The sequence below is a fragment of the Phyllobates terribilis genome, unplaced genomic scaffold (assembly GCF_046119375.1).
Source record: "Phyllobates terribilis strain yellow unplaced genomic scaffold, ASM4611937v1 Scaffold_707__1_contigs__length_783275, whole genome shotgun sequence".
NCBI lineage: Eukaryota > Metazoa > Chordata > Amphibia > Anura > Dendrobatidae > Phyllobates > Phyllobates terribilis.
The window spans coordinates 409,845-430,352 of record NW_027363467.1 but is presented as its reverse complement, the minus strand read 5'-3'; positions in this window follow the sequence as shown (position 1 = coordinate 430,352).

Sequence of the window (20,508 nt, the reverse complement as noted above, 5' to 3'; positions counted from 1 at the left end):
CAGATGCAGAGCCGATAAGGATAGTAGATTATGCTCCGCCCAGTGGAAGATCCTTTCGGAGATCATCTGTAACCTCCTGTTTCTTGTACTTTCCTGATGTCTCAAGTGGGCTACAGTTGTCATATTGTCCGAGTAGACTCTGACATGCGACCCCTGAAGCACAGTAGTGGCTGCCCATAGGGTTTCTTCCACCACTTTCATTTCTCTTAAGTTTGAGTACTGCTCTGCTATTTCTTGCGACCAGACCCCTTGGAAGGCCACGTGGGAGACTACTGCTCCCATCCCCTTTTGCTTGCGTCTGTTTTGACGGATAACAAGGGAAGTTGAATCCATGCTGAACTTTTCTCCAGATTTCCTGGACAGAGCCACCAATTTAAAGATGCTTTCACCTTCTCTGGCAGATGAATTCTGTTGGAGAGGGAACTTGGAGATCTGTCCCAACAGGAAAGGATGTAGTTTTGAAGGACCCTTGAATGCGCTTGAGCCCAAGGTACCGCCTGAATAGATGAGGTCATGGACCCGAGGACGGACATGGCGAATCTTAATGACACTCCGCTCTGGTTCTTTAGTGCATAAACTTTCGACCTCAACTGAATCTGCTTCTCTTTTGGCAGAAAAGAGGCTTGTTGCTGAGAATCCAGGAGAATTCCCAAGGAGGTCTTCCTGGTGGAGGGAATCAGATCTGACTTTTGGTAGTTTATCAACCATCCCAAGGATTCCAGGATCTGGAGGGTCATCTGGAGGTCTCTTTCCAAACTTGAAACCGAGGGAACCATCACCAAAAAATTGTCTAAATATGGGACGATGCAGATATTCAGTTTCCTTAGATAAACCTACTACCTCTGCCATGATCTTTGTAAACAGGCGGGGTGCTGACGAAATGCCGAAGGGGAGTACATTGAATTGAAAATGAAGTACCTCTCGGTTCTGAGTTACAGCAAATCTGAGAAATTTTCTGTAATCCGGATGAATTGGCACGTGGTAGTAAGCCTCTGGCTGGTCTACTGTTGCCACGACAAATCCTTTTCCAATCAATAAGCTGCCATTGAGGAAGGAAGCTCGCAATTCTGCCTCCTACCTTCTTGGCGTCATTGTCTGTCCTGCCTAGAACCTTGAAAGATATTCCTACCTCTTCCCCCTTTTGTGTAACTCCAGCGACCAGTTTTACCCTTGCCTCTGTACTGAAATGCTTGCTGCTGTTGTTGTTGAGGGAGAAGAAATGGTCTCTTTCTGAAACTTTTTGGATTCTTTGGCTCTGGCAGAGACTTCTTCTTGTCGGATGCTTTCTCCAACAACTCGTCTAGGACCGCCCCAAACATATACTCTCCTTTAAATGGAATGGAACAAAGCTTAGATTGTGATGCGTTGTCCCCACTCCACATCTTGAACCACAAAGCTCTTCTCGTAGAATTTGATAATGCTGCCAATCTTGCCGCAATCTTGACCGACTCTGCCAAGGCATCCGCTAGGAATCCAGTGGCCTTCTGCAGAAAAGGAAGAGATGCTAGGAGGTCCTCTTGAGTGGTACCTTTCCAGAGATGTTCCTCTAGTTGTTGGAGCCAGAGGAACTTGGAACGAGCTACACAAGTTGAAGCGATATTAGTCTTCAGTGAAGCCGCCGATGTTTCCCATGCCTTCCTTAGAAGGCTTTCCATCTTCCTATCCATAGGATCTTTGAGCTGTGACGAGTCTTCAAAGGGAAGGGTTGTTTTCTTCGCAACCCTTGCCACCTGTACATCAACCTTCGGGACTTCCATCCATAGCTTAGCCGCCTTTTCATCTAGAGGGAATCTATCCTTCATTTCTCCTGCCATACTAAGCCTTTTCTCAGGTGACTCCCATTCATCCAAAATAAGACTCCAAATGTTGTCATGCACAGGGAACACTACCTTCTTCTTGGATTTCAGACCGCCAAACATTTCATCCTGAACTGTACTGGTTTCCTTCTCCTCTTCCACCTGCATCGTGTCTCTCACCTGCGACAACAATTCCTCCATATTCTCAGACGAAAAGTAATATTTCCTATCTTCCTCATGATCTTCACTTAGGACCCCTTCTTCCGGTTCCTCCATAGACCCTAATTCTGAATCAGAGGTCTCCCTAACCGTATATTTTCTCCTTTTGGGGGGAGATGGACCTTCAGCTCTGGCTTGTGAGAAGGAGGCTAGGGAAGATTGTATTTCCTGCCGAACCATTCCCCTGACTTCTTCCATAAGGGAAGGCTGTTCTTCCTTCACAATGTTGTCAGTGCATTTCCAGCAGAGGGGTTTCTTATGCCCTGAAGCTAGCTTTTTTATACAGATGGCACATTTGCGAACTGTAGTGCTTTCTCCCACTGTCGGTGCAGGATCCTTGTCTCCCTAAATTAAAAATAAAAAAAGGGGAGATTTAAAATATATTTAGGATCCTGCTCAAAAGAGAGTGGGGAATAACCTAGGACCTAGTACTTACTGGGGCCGGGTTAGCGCTGGGCTCTGCAGACGCAGGCTTTGGAACAGCACCCTCCATAGTAGCAGAATATTCTGTCCTACCTTAATGGAGTCTTCTCATCTGGGTCTTTTATAGGGGAGACCGAGATCCAGTGCCAAATTTTCACCTATCTAGTGAAGGATCCTCATTTTCAGGGCAAACCGCGGCTTCTCCTTTTGAATTTCCCGCCGCAGCCCCATGCGTTCCACGGTGGAACGCACCAGAAGTGACGTCCCGCTGGCCAAAAGCCTGACTTCCGGCACGCCGCCATGGAGGACAGAGGAGACTCCGGCCGGGGAGCAACAGGAGGCCCCCAGCCCCCAAAACCCTACTCGGCTTTACACGCAGGCGAGTGTGTGTGTGGGGGGTCCCGCTCTCAAGGAGACACGGGAGCTGCAAAGGAAGGAAGGTCGGAGGCGATCGCTCCCTGCAGCCCGGCAGGTAAATTTAATAGGGCCCTGCTTGCCGGCCGCAGGCACCCCAGGTAACCTCTTCATCCCATAGGGACAGGAAAACACTGGGGATTGTTGGGGGAAGGGGCTATTTAACCTCTTGTTTTCCTGTCCCTAATTAGGATGGGGATGCTACCTCCAGGTGTGCTGTCATGGAGGGGATTGGAGAAAATAACATTATACTTACCTTCTGATGGCCCCCGGTCTTTTCTCCACTGCGTCTGGTCTCTTGTATGGCTCGCGGTGGAGTGAAAGGATCTTCCATGACGTCATTTAGTCATTGGACAGGAGACGAGACTGCCGTGACCTGTTGAACATCCGCAACAAGAGCACAGAGAAACAAATCAAGAAGAAACGTCACACTCACCGGAGTGTTGATCAGGTTCAGGAGATACTTCTTTCCCTCGTAAGTGTAAAACAGAGACGCAGTCTGGGCCTTCACCGTAATCCCGCGCTCCCTCTCCACCTGCAGCTTGTCCAGAACTTGCTTATTGGAGGAGGCTTTTGGCATACAACCTGAGGGAAGGAGCGAGACACCAGAATCCACACTGTTAGCTCGTAGTGGCAGTGTCTCCCTCCATACTAGTCTGTCAATGGTAGCTTGTTTCTGTGTTTTATATATGTATTTTAGGTGTGTAAACCCTCTTCATGTGTACAGCAGCCTGGAATGAACGCTGCTTAAAAAATAAATAATAGAGTAAGGCCTCATTCAGACTTTCATCAGCTTTGTTTTGCATCCGAGAAACTCTAAACTTTGATTTGGATCAAAATTCGACAGGTCAACGTGTTTCAGTGAAAAATACGCGGTCCGCAGAAATATGTGAACAGCCCTAGACTATAATAGATATGAGTTCTGTGAAAAACAAGGATCGAGCTCATGCGAAATCCAACATTTCATTCTATAAATCTACATAAATTAAGTAACGTGCCAAATTGCTTTTTTTTTGGTTTATGTTTTGCGTGTACGGAGGGAAAGTTCCCAGTGCTAGTGTCTAGCTCACTGATTTTCCTTGCTTGGTGCCTGACGTCCCAAAAAACTGACAGTGAGCTATCAATCAAGATACAGAGGCTGGTGCTGGGCAGGGAAGCAACCTTGGAAGGCTGAGGCTTGGTTAGTGCTCCGTTACACCCAGAGCACTCAGAAATGCAGCAACAGATAAAAGATATAGAGGTGTCTATGGATTTAGCTTTCCAAATCCTGCATGGTCATGAATGGGAATTGGAGGGAGGGGTATATCTGATGGATTCCCTTAAATTGTTAATTGGCAATTGCAGTTCACATAGTTGCATATTGCTTAATCATTAGAGCTACAAAAAATTGCACTTCAAGCACCAGTAAAACAGAGGCCAAAAAAGATTCCTTAGAGGCATCTGGTCACTATTAGTGATGATCGAGCGTGTTCTATCAACCCCTTCGGCAAGCACGCTCGGGTGCTCGCCGAGTATTTTGGCATGCTCGGCATTTCTTTTAAGGTCGCCGTGCCTGCAAGTGTCACGGCTGTTAGCGTGCTCGCTGAATGGGTTCATAGAACACGCTCGATCATCACTAGTCACTATACATTAGTATACAATAAAAAAACATATATCACATAGTGAATAACACAGACACTATTCAATACAGCAGGGTTGAGGTGTACTTTGTGGGACAAAATTACAGCATTTTTGAAAGACGCCATTCACTTTACTGTGCAACATATAGAAAAAAAAGGGCAATGAATTCCAAATAAAGTGAAATGGTGCAGAAGAAAACAAAAACATTTTACTGCTTTTAAAAAATTCTAAACTTTGCAAACAAATTGTTTGGCTTGTGTTCCAATTTTCTAAGACCGTTTTTAATACCATTTTGGGGTACAACTTTTTGATTGCTCCATCAAATGAATAGTCGTAAGTTACTTACCGGTAACGGGATTTTTCAGAGACCATGACAGCACCACGAGAGAGGGGATCCGCCCACCAAGGAGAGGAAACATACAGGCATAAAAGGGCGCCACCTCTCTCCCGCCTCAGTTTGGATTACAGAGCATTGAGAGGACTGCCAGGTTAATAAACACAGCAAACAATCACAAAATTGCCATACCAGACGAAACCTACTGAGTGTGAGATTATAATTAATAAAACGGGAGTGTTCCCACAAACGTGAAAGGAGGGAATATAAGGGTGCTGTCATGGTCTCCGAAAAATCCCATTACCGGTATGTAATTTAATATTTTATCGGTCGACCATGACAGCACCACGAGAGAATTACAGAGATGAAGTAATCTATTGAAGGACCACAGCCTGGAACACTCTTCTCCCAAAGGTGAGGTCAGCCGATACACCTATATCTAACCTATCGTGTCTATGGAATGTAGAGGGACAGGACCAGGTAGCAGCCTTAAATATGTCTTCTATCGAGACACCTGTCTTCTCAGCCCAGGAGGTCGCCACAGCCCGGGTGGAATGAGCCTTCAGCCCTTCTGGCCCTTCCTCGCCGCTAGATGTACAGACCAAAAGTTTGGACACACCTTCTCATTTAAAGATTTTTCTGTATTTTCATGACTATGAAAATTGTACATTCACACTGAAGGCATCAAAACTATGAATTAACACATGTGGAATTATATACTTAACAAAAAAGTGTGAAACAGCTGAAAATATGTCTTATATTCTAGGTTCTTCAAAATAGCCACCTTTTGCTTTGATGACTTGTTTGCACACTCTTGGCATTCTCTTGATGAGCTTCAAGAGATAGTCACTGGAAATGGTTTTCACTTCACAGGTATGTCTTGTCAGGTTTAATAAGTGGGATTTCTTGCCTTATAAATGGGGTTGGGACCATCAGTTCTGTTGTGCAGAAGTCTGGTGGATACACAGCTGATAGTCCTACTGAACAGACTGTTAGAATGTGTATTATGGCAAGAAAAAAGCAGCTAAGTAAAGAAAAACGAGTGTCCATCATTACTTTAAGAAATGCAGGTCAGTCAGTCGTAAAAATTGGGAAAACTTTGAAAGTGTCCCCAAGTGCAGTTGCAAAAACCATCAAGCGCTACAAAGAAACTGGCTCACATCAGGACCGCCCCAGGAAAGGAAGACCAAGAGTCACCTCTGCTTCTGAGGATAAGTTTATCCGCGTCACCAGCCTCAGAAATCGCAGTTTAACAGCAGCTCAGATTAGAGACCAGGTCAATGCCACACAGAGTTCTAGCAGCAGACACATCTCTTCAACAACTGTTAAGAGGAGACTTTGTACAGCAGGCCTTCATGGTAAAATAGCTGCTAGGAAACCACTGCTAAGGACAGGCAACAAGCAGAAGAGACTTGTTTGGGGTAAAGAACACAAGGAATGGACATTAGACCAGTGGAAATCTGTGCTTTGGTCTGATGAGTCCAAATTTGAGATCTTTGGTTCCAACCACCGTGTCTTTGTGCGACGCAGAAAAGGTGAACGGATGGACTCTACATGCCTGGTTCCCACCGTGAAGCATGGAGGAGGAGGTGTGATGGTGTGGGGGTGCTTTGCTGGTGACACTGTTGGGGATTTATTCAAAATTGAAGGCATACTGAACCAGCATGGCTACCACAGCATCTTGCAGCAGCATGCTATTCCATCCGCTTTGCGTTTAGTTGGACCATCATTTATTTTTCAACAGGACAATGACCCCAAACACACCTCCAGGCTGTGTAAGGGCTATTTGACCAAGAAGGAGAGTGATGGGGACTACGCCAGATAACCTGGCCTCCACAGTCACCAGACCTGAACCCAATCGAGATGGTTTGGGGTGAGCTGGACCGCAGAGTGAAGGCAAAAGGGCCAACAAGTGCTAAGCATCTCTGGGAACTCCTTCAAGATTGTTGGAAGACCATTTCCGGTGACTACCTCTTGAAGCTCATCAAGAGAATGCCAAGAGTGTGCAAAGCAATCATTAAAGCAAAAGGTGGCTACTTTGAAGAACCTAGAATATAAGACATATTTTCAGTTGTTTCACACTTTTTTGTTAAGTATATAATTTCACATGTGTTAATTCATAGTTTTGATGCCTTCAGTGTGAATGTACAATTTCCATAGTCAAGAAAATACAGAAAAATCTTTAAATGCGAAGGTGTGTCCAAACTTTTGGTCTATACTGTATATGATAGAGAAATGGCCTCCCAATTCCATCTAGCTATGGTGGACTTCGTGACCTTAGACCGTTCCTAGTCCCTTGGTAGGATATAAACAACGAGTTATCTTTCCTAAAGCTTTTGGTAACTGAATGTTACCTAACCAGACATCTCCTCACTTCTAACCTATGTAACTCCACCTCTTTCTGGTTACTAGGATGTGGACAAAAGGAGGGTAGGAGGACTTCCTGAAGTCTGTTGAAACGAGTAGCTACCTTAGGGAGAGAGAGTGATTTTTAGACCAGATCCTGCCTATCATCCAGAATTTGAGTAAACGGCGAGGCCATAGACAGGGCCTGGATGTCACTAATGCTCCTGGCCGAGGTTAAAGATATTAAAGCGGTCTTAAGAGAGAGGGATTTAAGGGTTGCTGACTATTAGCTCAAACAGCGAGATAGTCAAGGCCTTTAGAACCAAATTTAAATACCAGGGAACCAAGCTGCTTTTAATAATGAGTCTAGATCTAAAAGCTGCCTTAATGAACCGAGAAACCCAGTAGTTACAAGCTACATCACAGCTATATAGGGCACCCAAGGCTGAAATCTGTACTTTAAGGGTGCTGGTGGATAACCCTAGTTCAAGACTTTTTTGTAAAAACTCCAAAGATTTGTCCTATTGGCACCCCCTCCCCATGAACCCCAGAACCAGAGAAAGACAAAAACTTTCTCCAACTTGTGGCATAAATCTGGGTTGTAACAGGTTTTCTCCTGTGCAGGATGGTTACTAGACCTTTGGAAAAACCTTTCTGATTTGGCAGTGTCCTTTCAAGTTCCACACCGTCAAGTGGAGGCCAGTTGCTTGAGGATGGAATATCGGACCCCGGAGAAGGAGATATGGAATCTCTGGAAGAACCCAAGGATCGTAGATGGACACCCTCCTGGGCCAAAAGGGTGCGATCAGCAGAACCCTGGCCTTGTCCTCCCTGATCTTTCTTATTACCATGAGAAGAACAGCCAACCAGGGGGGGAGGAGTCATACGCCAGGCTGAAATACCAACGAATCAGGAAAGCGTCCACAGCTAGGGGATTTAGGGAACACAAGATCTTTGTCTTCCGATTTAGTTTTGTGGCAAACGGATCTACCTGACCGGAGGCCCCCCCCCATCTTCGGCTATTTGGGTAAAAATTCCTTGATTTAGTTCCCATTCCCCTTGCATCAGAGGATAGCAGCTTGGGAAATCTGCTCTCATGTTTTCTTTTTCCCTTATATAGAGGGCCATCAGGGAAAGGAGGTGACTTTCTGTAATCTGGAAGAGATGATCTGTCACTCTCATCAGCGATCTTGACCATGTATCCCCCTGGTGGTTCACATATGCTACCGCAACTAGATAATCCAAGAGGATCTTTGCATTCTGGCCCTGAAGGAAAGGTAAGAAATTATTCACCGCCTTGTCTACCACCAGAAGTTCTTTTGCATTGGAGGAGAGACCCTTTTCGATATCTGACCAGGTCCCCTGGGCTACCATATCTCCCAGATGGGCTCCCCACCCTCTCGGACTCGCATCTGTGGTAATTGTTCTAGTGACCCTAAGTACCCAGGGAACCCCTCGAGATAGGTTAGGCTCATCCTGCCACCACTATAAAGATTTTACTGACCGGGGTGATAAGGACATCTTCCCTTCCAAGTGCCCCTTAAGAGAAACTTCATTATGTAGCACATCCCACTGTAGAACTGTGGCGCCCCTGAAGATTCGACCGCCACAGGGATGCTGCACTTCTGTAATGGAGTGTAGTGTTCCTCCTCCGAGGTAAGAACAGCGTGATGGTCGGGACCCAACCTTTGCATCCAACACCACATTTCTCCACCAGAGGGGGCTAGTATGCACCAGGTGCTGCCCTCCTGGTTACAGGGAGACTGGGGAACCAAGAGTGAGGGGAACCAGTTAGTGGGTGAGGGTGGAGGACTTACAATTTAGTGACACTTTAAATTTCATATTTAATAAAAAGCCATCTTTGGTTTTGGTCTTTGTGCTGTTAATTACTGTGAGGTATTGTGATCTCCCACCCTGAACGTGGATCCTGTGTGAACCTACAGTGGATGGAGACACAGCCCTCATACCCCAGCCTTGGAACGAGGGGCAGGTTGCAGACGAGGAATGTCTCAACCCGGTCAAGGACCACGACCAAGAAGGCCCGGAGCTAAAGAGTGTAGCTCCACAGCAAATGGATCCCGGGGAGGATGCAGATGGAGCAGTGTACGCCACCTGTCCTCACCACCTGATATATTCAGAGGGAGTCCAGCTGCAAGAGGGGTACCGGCCCCCGACACCCGACCTTGCAACTCCATGTCCTGGTTGGTAAAGCCCGGTAGGCCCAGAGGATCCCATCGGGTATCGGAAGGAGCAGAGCTGCCACCCGTGCCCTTGTTCTGAGAGGAGTTCAGAGGGAGATCCGGCCTATCTACACACACACAGACAGGAGAGGATACGGTCTGTAGTTCAGGAACACTCAGGTGCGGGGTCCCGATTGAATGCTGGACTTGCTCGGAGGTTGTCGGACCCCGGTCCCTGGTGACCGCAGGACTCCGTGGGGAGCAGGGAGTCGCCTTACTTCTGCCATCTCTAATGTGAGTAAAGCCTTGGAAATTCATCCCTATGGCCTCCGGACTGTTCATTACGCGCCATTCCGTGCGACGCCGCGTCCCTACTGCCGCACTACTACCCCCCCTTTATCCTGCTTTACCGGCCCTGAGGCCGCGCTCCGCCTGTAGGGAGCGGCGAGAACTTTAGCCGCCATGACTCCAGGCCTCAGCGGACTGTAGTTGCGCTGGTGGCGCATCACCAGACACCACAGGTGGCGTAGTCGACAATTACCACTCAACCCGGAAAGCCCTAGCATCATTTTCAATGTGACGGCCCTGGGCAAGGAACGGGTCCAGGCCACGACTGCACCCCCGTTCTCAACATCTGACCCGACTCCGAGTACCCCCATCTTCCCAGGGCAGGGCTGAGAGCGTCACATCACCATGTGTAGGGGTGGATTCAGTGAGGAGAAGTGAGAGGAGCAGGGGCTCTGCAGGAGCTCTGCTCGGCAGGCAGGCTCGGCCTGTCATGCCCAAGAAGGAGAGAGGAGTGGGAGCTAGGGAGGAAGGCTCCAGTAACTTAAGGGATCCCAGGGGGTACGGTGAGTGCAGGACGGCACCCGTACGCCCGAATCTGCCAGGTGTCAGAGGGATCAGGCTGCAAGAAGGGAACCGGTCCCTGGACTAGCTGAGTTACTTCAGGTCTCGGCTGGAAAACTTTCATTGTGCAGTTGCCACAACCTCACCTAAGCCGCCGTGAAGGGCACCAAGCAAGGTCCGGGAACTTCAAGTTGCCCAGAGGGATCTCAAGGTAACAGATCGGCACTTTGTGTGGCGGGGCGCATGGCAGGAGGGAGAAGACCCACCGCGGGAAGTCAGCTAAGAAAGGAACATACAGAAAGGGGGTCCCGTTAAGTGCTCTTGAAGTACGTGGGAGAGTGCTGAGCCCCTGCCTGGTAAACGCAGCGCGACATGGGAGGCTGACACCTGTACAGTGCACCTGAGGAAGCTAAAGAACTGTGAGTAAACTCGGATGACTGCACCCCACTGTTTCTGTCAGTTATTTCTACAACGCTATCGCTCCTGCACTACAACGCCCAGCATCACCATCTGCATCTACACTGCCCTGGAGCTGTGCTCTGCCTGTGGAGAGCCATGCCAACCCAGCTGCCCTAACATCTGCTTCAGAGGTCTGCAGCAGCGCCGGTACTCATTACTGGGAACCACAGGTGGCGTCACGAGACAAAACTGTTAACAAACCCTTTTTTTTTAAACAGTGACCCCAGGGTACGGGCCCGTGACATCCGAAGAAGGTAAAGGCCCGGGTACCGAGTCACCCATATTCCCCCTGGGCGAGTCATACTACACCACACAGGAGAGCCGACAGATCCTCTATATACTACACCACACAGGAGAGCTGACAGATCCTCTATATACTACACCACACAGGAGAGCTGACACATCCTCTATATACTACACAATACAGGAGAGCTGACAGATCCTCTATATACTACACAATACAGGAGAGCTGACAGATCCTCTATATACTACACCACACAGGAGAGCTGACAGATCCTCTATATACTACACCACACAGGAGAGCTGACACATCCTCTATATACTACACAATACAGGAGAGCTGACAGATCCTCTATATACTACACCACACAGGACAGATCCTCTATATACTACACCACACAGGAGAGCTGACAGATCCTCTATATACTACACCACACAGGAGAGCTGACAGATCCTCTATATATTACACCACACAGGAGAGCTGACAGATCCTCTATATACTACACGACACAGGAGAGCTGACAGATCCTCTATATATTACACCACACAGGAGAGCTGACAGATCCTCTATATACTACACCACACAGGAGAGCTGACACATCCTCTATATACTACACAATACAGGAGAGCTGACAGATCCTCTATATACTACACCACACAGGACAGATCCTCTATATACTACACCACACAGGAGAGCTGACACATCCTCTATATACTACACCACACAGGACAGATTGTCTATATACTACACCACACAGGAGAGCTGACAGATCCTCTATATACTACACCACACAGGAGAACTGACACATCCTCTATATACTACACCACACAGGAGAGCTGACAGATCCTCTATATACTACACCACACAGGAGAGCTGACACATCCTCTATATACTACACCACACAGGAGAGCCGACAGATCCTCTATATACTACACCACACAGGAGAGCCGACAGATCCTCTATATACTACACCACACAGGAGAGCTGACAGATCCACTATATACTACACCACACAGGAGAGCCGACAGATCCTCTATATACTACACCACACAGGAGAGCCGACAGATCCTCTATATACTACACCACACAGGAGAGCCGACAGATCCTCTATATACTACACCACACAGGACAGATCCTCTATATACTACACCACACAGGAGAGCTGACAGATCCTCTATATACTACACCACACAGGAGAGCTGACACATCCTCTATATACTACACCACACAGGAGAGCCGACAGATCCTCTATATACTACACCACACAGGAGAGACGACAGATCCTCTATATACTACACCACACAGGAGAGCCGACAGATCCTCTATATACTACACCACACAGGACAGATCCTCTATATACTACACCACACAGGAGAGCTGACAGATCCTCTATATACTACACCACACAGGAGAGCTGACACATCCTCTATATACTACACCACACAGGAGAGCTGACACATCCTCTATATACTACACCACACAGGAGAGCTGACACATCCTCTATATACTACACCACACAGGAGAGCTGACAGATCCTCTATATACTACACCACACAGGAGAGCTGACAGATCCTCTATATACTACACCACACAGGAGAGCTGACAGATCCTCTATATACTACACCACACAGGAGAGCCGACAGATCCTCTATATACTACACCACACAGGAGAGCTGACAGATCCACTATATACTACACCACACAGGAGAGCTGACAGATCCTCTATATACTACACCACACAGGAGAGCCGACAGATCCTCTATATACTACACCACACAGGAGAGCTGACAGATCCACTATATACTACACCACACAGGAGAGCCGACAGATCCTCTATATACTACACCACACAGGAGAGCTGACAGATCCTCTATATACTACACCACACAGGAGAGCTGACAGATCCTCTATATACTACACCACACAGGAGAGCTGACACATCCTCTATATACTACACCACACAGGAGAGCTGACACATCCTCTATATACTACACCACACAGGAGAGCTGACACATCCTCTATATACTATACCACACAGGAGAGCCGACAGATCCTCTATATACTACACCACACAGGAGAGCTGACAGATCCTCTATATACTACACCACACAGGAGAACCGACAGATCCTCTATATACTACACCACACAGGAGAGCTGACAGATCCACTATATACTACACCACACAGGAGAGCCGACAGATCCTCTATATACTACACCACACAGGAGAGCTGACACATCCTCTATGTACTACACCACACAGGAGAACTGACAGATCCTCAATATACTACACCACACAGGAGAGCTGACAGATCCTCTATATACTACACCACACAGGAGAGATGACAGATCCTCTATACACTACACCACACAGGAGAGCTGACACATCCTCTATATACTACACCACCCAGGAGAGCTGACAGATCCTCTATACACTACACCACACAGGAGAGCTGACACATCCTCTATATACTACACAATACAGGAGAGCTGACACATCCTCTATATACTACACAATACAGGAGAGCTGACACATCCTCTATATACTACACCACACAGGAGAGCTGACAGATCCTCTATATACTACACCACACAGGAGAGCTGACAGATCCTCTATATACTACACCACACAGGAGAGCTGACACATCCTCTATATACTACACCACACAGGAGAGCCGACAGATCCTCTATATACTACACCACACAGGAGAGCTGACAGATCCACTATATACTACACCACACAGGAGAGCCGACAGATCCTCTATATACTACACCACACAGGAGAGCTGACAGATCCTCTATATACTACACCACACAGGAGAGCTGACAGATCCTCTATATACTACACCACACAGGAGAGCTGACAGATCCTCTATATACTACACCACACAGGAGAGCTGACAGATCCTCTATATACTACACCACACAGGAGAGCTGACAGATCCTCTATATACTACACCACACAGGAGAGCTGACAGATCCTCTATATGCTATACCACACAGGAGAGCCAACAGATACTCTATATACTACACCACACAGGAGAACCGACAGATCCTCTATATACTACACCACACAGGAGAGCTGACACATCCTCTATATACTATACCACACAGGAGAGCCGACAGATCCTCTATATACTACACCACACAGGAGAGCTGACAGATCCTCTATATACTACACCACACAGGAGAGCCGACAGATCCTCTATATACTACACCACACAGGAGAGCTGACACATCCTCTATATACTACACCACACAGGAGAGCTGACACATCCTCTATATACTACACAATACAGGAGAGCTGACACATCCTCTATATACTACACAATACAGGAGAGCTGACACATCCTCTATATACTACACAATACAGGAGAGCTGACACATCCTCTATATACTACACAATACAGGAGAGCTGACACATCCTCTATATACTACATCACACAGGAGAGCTGACAGATCCTCTATATACTACACCTCACAGGAGAGCCGACAGATCCTCTATATACTACACCACACAGGAGAGCTGACAGATCCTCTATATACTACACCACACAGGAGAGCTGACACATCCTCTATATACTACACCACACAGGAGAGCTGACAGATCGTCTATATACTACACCATACAGGAGAGCTGACAGATCATCCATATACTAAACCACACAGGAGAGCCGAGAGATCCTCTATATACTACACCACACAGGAGAGCTGACACATCCTCTATATACTACACCACACAGGAGAGCTGACAGATCCTCTATATACTACACCACACAGGAGAGCTGACACATCCTCTATATACTACACCACACAGGAGAGCTGACAGATCCTCTATATACTACACCACACGGGAGAGCTGACAAATCCTCTATATACTACACCACACAGGAGAGCTGACAGATCCTCTATATACTACACCACACAGGAGAGCTGACAAATACTCTATATACTACACCATACAGGAGAGCTGACAGATCCTCTATATACTACACCACACAGGAGAGCTGACAGATCCACTATATACTACACCACACAGGAGAACCGACAGATCCTCTATATACTACACCACACAGGAGAGCTGACAGATCCTCTATATACTACACCACACAGGAGAGCTGACAGATCCTCTATATACTACACCACACAGGAGAGCTGACACATCCTCTATATACTACACCACACAGGAGAGCTGACACATCCTCTATATACTACACCACACAGGAGAGCTGACAGATCGTCTATATACTACACCACACAGGAGAGCTGACACATCCTCTATATACTACACAATACAGGAGAGCTGACAGATCCTCTATATACTACACCACACAGGAGAGCTGACAGATCCTCTATATACTACACCACACAGGAGATCCGACAGATCCTCTATATACTACAGCACACAGGAGGGCTGACAGATCCTCTATATACTATACCACACAGGAGATCCGACAGATCCTCTATATACTACAGCACACAGGAGAGCTGACAGATCCTCTATATACTACACCACACAGGAGAGCTGACAGATCCACTATATACTACACCACACAGAAGAGCTGACACATCCTCTATATACTATACCACACAGGAGAGCCGACAGATCCTCTATATACTACACCACACAGGAGAGCTGACAGATCCTCTATATACTACACCACACAGGAGAGCTGACAGATCCTCAATATACTACACCACACAGGAGAGCTGACACATCCTCTATATACTACACAATACAGGAGAGCTGACAGATCCACTATATACTACACCACACAGGAGAGCTGACAGATCCTCTATGTACTACACCACACAGGAGAGCTGACAGATCCTCTATATACTACACCACACAGGAGAGCTGACAGATCCTCTATATACTACACCACACAGGAGACATCCTCTATACACTACACCACACAGGAGAGCTGACAGATCCTCTATATACTACACCACACAGAAGAGCTGACAGATCCTCTATATACTACACCACACAGGAGAGCTGACAGATCCTCTATATACTACACCACACAGGAGAGCTGACAGATCCTCTATATACTACACCACACAGGAGAGCTGACAGATCCTCTATATACTACACCACACAGGACAGATCCTCTATATACTACACCACACAGGACACATCCTCTATACACTACACCACACAGGAGAGCTGACAGATCCTCTATATAATACACTACACAGGAGAGCTGACAGATCCTCTATATACTACACCACACAGGAGAGCTGACAGATCCTCTATATACTACACCACACAGGAGAGCCGACAGATCGTCTATATACTACACCACACAGGAGAGCAGACAGATCCTCTATGAACTACACCACACAGGAGAGCTGACAGATCCTCTTTATACTACACCACACAGGAGAGCTGACAGATCCTCTATATACTACACCACACAGGAAAGCTGACAGATCCACTATATACTACACCACACAGGAGAGCTGACAGATCCTCTATATACTACACAACACAGGAGAGCTGACAGATCCACTATATACTACACAACACAGGAGAGCTGACAGATCCACTATATACTACACCACACAGGAGAGCCGAGAGATCCTCTACATACTACACCATACAGGAGAGCTGACAGATCCTCTATATACTACACAACACAGGAGAGCTGACAGATCGACTATATACTACACCACACAGGAGAGCTGACAGATCCTCTATATACTACACAACACAGGAGAGCTGACAGATCCACTATATACTACACCACACAGGAGAGCTGACAGATCCTCTATATACTACACAACACAGGAGAGCTGACAGATCCACTATATACTACACAACGCAGGAGAGCTGACAGATCCACTATATACTACACCACACAGGAGAGCTGACAGATCATCTATATACTACACCACACAGGAGAGCTGAGAGATCCACTATATACTACACCACACAGGAGAGCTGAGAGATCCTCTATATACTACACCACACAGGAGAGCTGACAGATCCACTATATACTACACCACACAGGAGAGCTGACAGATCATCCATATACTACACCACACAGGAGAGCCAAGAGATCCACTATATACTACACCACACAGGAAAGCTGACAGATCCACTATATACTACATCACATAGGAGAGCTGACAGATCCTCTATATACTACATCACACAGGAGAGCTGACAGATCCTCTATATACTACACCACACAGGAGAGCTGACAGATCCACTATATACTACACCACACAGGAGAGCTGACACATCCTCTATATACTATACCACACAGGAGAGCCGACAGATCCTCTATATACTACACCACACAGGAGAGCTGACACATCCTCTATATACTACACAATACAGGAGAGCTGACAGATCCACTATATACTACACCACACAGGAGAGCTGACAGATCCTCTATGTACTACACCACACAGGAGAGCTGACAGATCCTCTATATACTACACCACACAGGAGAGCTGACAGATCCTCTATATACTACACCACACAGGACACATCCTCTATACACTACACCACACAGGAGAGCTGACAGATCCTCTATATACTACACCACACAGAAGAGCTGACAGATCCTCTATATACTACACCACACAGGAGAGCTGACAGATCCTCTATATACTACACCACACAGGAGAGCTGACAGATCCTCTATATACTACACCACACAGGAGAGCTGACAGATCCTCTATATACTACACCACACAGGACAGATCCTCTATATACTACACCACACAGGACATATCCTCTATACACTACACCACACAGGAGAGCTGACAGATCCTCTATATACTACACTACACAGGAGAGCTGACAGATCCTCTATATACTACACCACACAGGAGAGCTGACAGATCCTCTATATACTACACCACACAGGAGAGCCGACAGATCGTCTATATACTACACCACACAGGAGAGCAGACAGATCCTCTATGTACTACACCACACAGGAGAGCTGACAGATCCTCTATATACTACACCACACAGGAGAGCTGACAGATCCTCTATATACTACACCACACAGGAAAGCTGACAGATCCACTATATACTACACCACACAGGAGAGCTGACAGATCCTCTATATACTACACAACACAGGAGAGCTGACAGATCCACTATATACTACACAACACAGGAGAGCTGACAGATCCACTATATACTACACCACACAGGAGAGCCGAGAGATCCTCTACATACTACACCATACAGGAGAGCTGACAGATCCTCTATATACAACACAACACAGGAGAGCTCACAGATCGACTATATACTACACCACACAGGAGAGCTGACAGATCCTCTATATACTACACAACACAGGAGAGCTGACAGATCCACTATATACTACACCACACAGGAGAGCTGACAGATCCTCTATATACTACACAACACAGGAGAGCTGACAGATCCACTACATACTACACAACGCAGGAGAGCTGACAGATCCACTATATACTACACCACACAGGAGAGCTGACAGATCATCTATATACTACACCACACAGGAGAGCTGAGAGATCCACTATATACTACACCACACAGGAGAGCTGAGAGATCCTCTATATACTACACCACACAGGAGAGCTGACAGATCCACTATATACTACACCACACAGGAGAGCTGACAGATCATCCATATACTACACCACACAGGAGAGCCGAGAGATCCACTATATACTACACCACACAGGAAAGCTGACAGATCCACTATATACTACATCACATAGGAGAGCTGACAGATCCTCTATATACTACATCACACAGGAGAGCTGACAGATCCTCTATATACTACACCACACAGGAGAGCTGACAGATCCTCTCTATACTACACCACACAGGAGAGCTGACAGATCCTCTATATACTACACCAGACAGGAGAGGTGACAGATCCTCTATATACTACACCACACAGGAGAGCTGACAGATCCTCTATATACTACACCACACAGGAGAGCTGACAGATCCTCTATACACTACACCACACAGGAAAGCTGACAGATCCTCTATATGCTACATCACATAGGAGAGCTGACAGGTCCTCAATATACTACATCACACAGGAGAGCTGACAGATCCTCTATATACTACACCACACAGGAGACCTGACAGATCCTCTATATACTACACCAGACAGGAGAGGTGACAGATCCTCTATATACTACACCACACAGGAGAGCTGACAGATCCTCTATATTCTACACCACACAGGAGAGCTGACAGATCCTCTATACACTACACCACACAGGAGAGCTGACAGAACCTCTATATACTACACCACACAGGAGAGCTGACAGATCCTCTATATACTACATCACACAGGAGAACTGACAGATCCTCTATATACTACATCACACAGGAGAGCTGACAGATCCTCTATGTACTACACCACACAGGAGAGCTGACAGATCCTCTATATACTACACCACACAGGAGAGCTGACAGATCCTCTATATACTACCTCACACAGGAAAGCTGACAGATCCTCTATATATTACACCACACAGGAGAGCTGACAGATCCTCTATATATTACACCACACAGGAGAGCTGACAGATCCTCTATATACTACACCACACAGGAGAGATGACAGATCATCTATATATTACACCAAACAGTAGAGCCGACAGATCCTCTATACACTACACCACATAGGAGAGCTGGCAGATCCTCTATATATTGCACCACACAGGAGAGTCGACAGATACACTATATACTACACCACACAGGAGAGCTGACAGATCCTCTATATACTACACCACACAGGAGAGCTGACAGATCCTCTATATACTACACCACACAGGAGAGCTGACAGATCCTCTATATATTACACCGCACAGGAGATCTGACAGATCCTCTATATACTACACCACACAGCAGAGCTGACAGATCCTCTATATACTACACCACACAGGAAAGCTGACAGATCCTCTAAATACTACACCACACAGGAGAGCTGATAGATCCTGTATATACTACACCACACAAGAGAGCTGACAGATCCTCTATATACTACACCACACAGGAGAGCTGACAGATCCTCTATACACTAAACCACACAGGAGAGCTGATAGATCCTGTATATACTACACCACACAGGAGAGCTGATAGATCCTGTATATACTACACCACACAGGAGAGCTGACAGATCCTCTATATACTACACCACACAGGAGAGCTGACAGATCCTCTATATACTACACCACACAGGAGAGCTGACAGATCCTCTATACACTACATTACACGGGAGAGCCGACAGATCCACTATATACTACACCACACAGGAGAGCTGACAGATCCTCAATATACTACACCACACAGGAGAGCAGGCAGATACTCTATATACTACACCACACAGTAGAGCTAATAGATCATCTATATATTACATCACACAGGAGAGCTGACAGATACTCTATATACTACAGCACACAGTAGAGATGACAGATCCTCTATATACTACACCACACAGGAGAGCTGACAGATCCACTATATACTACACCACAAAGGAGAAATGTCAGATCCTCTATATACTACACCACAAAGGAGAACTGTCAGATCCTCTATATACTACACCACACAGGAGAGCTGACAGATCCTCTATATATTACACCACAGAGGAGAGCTGA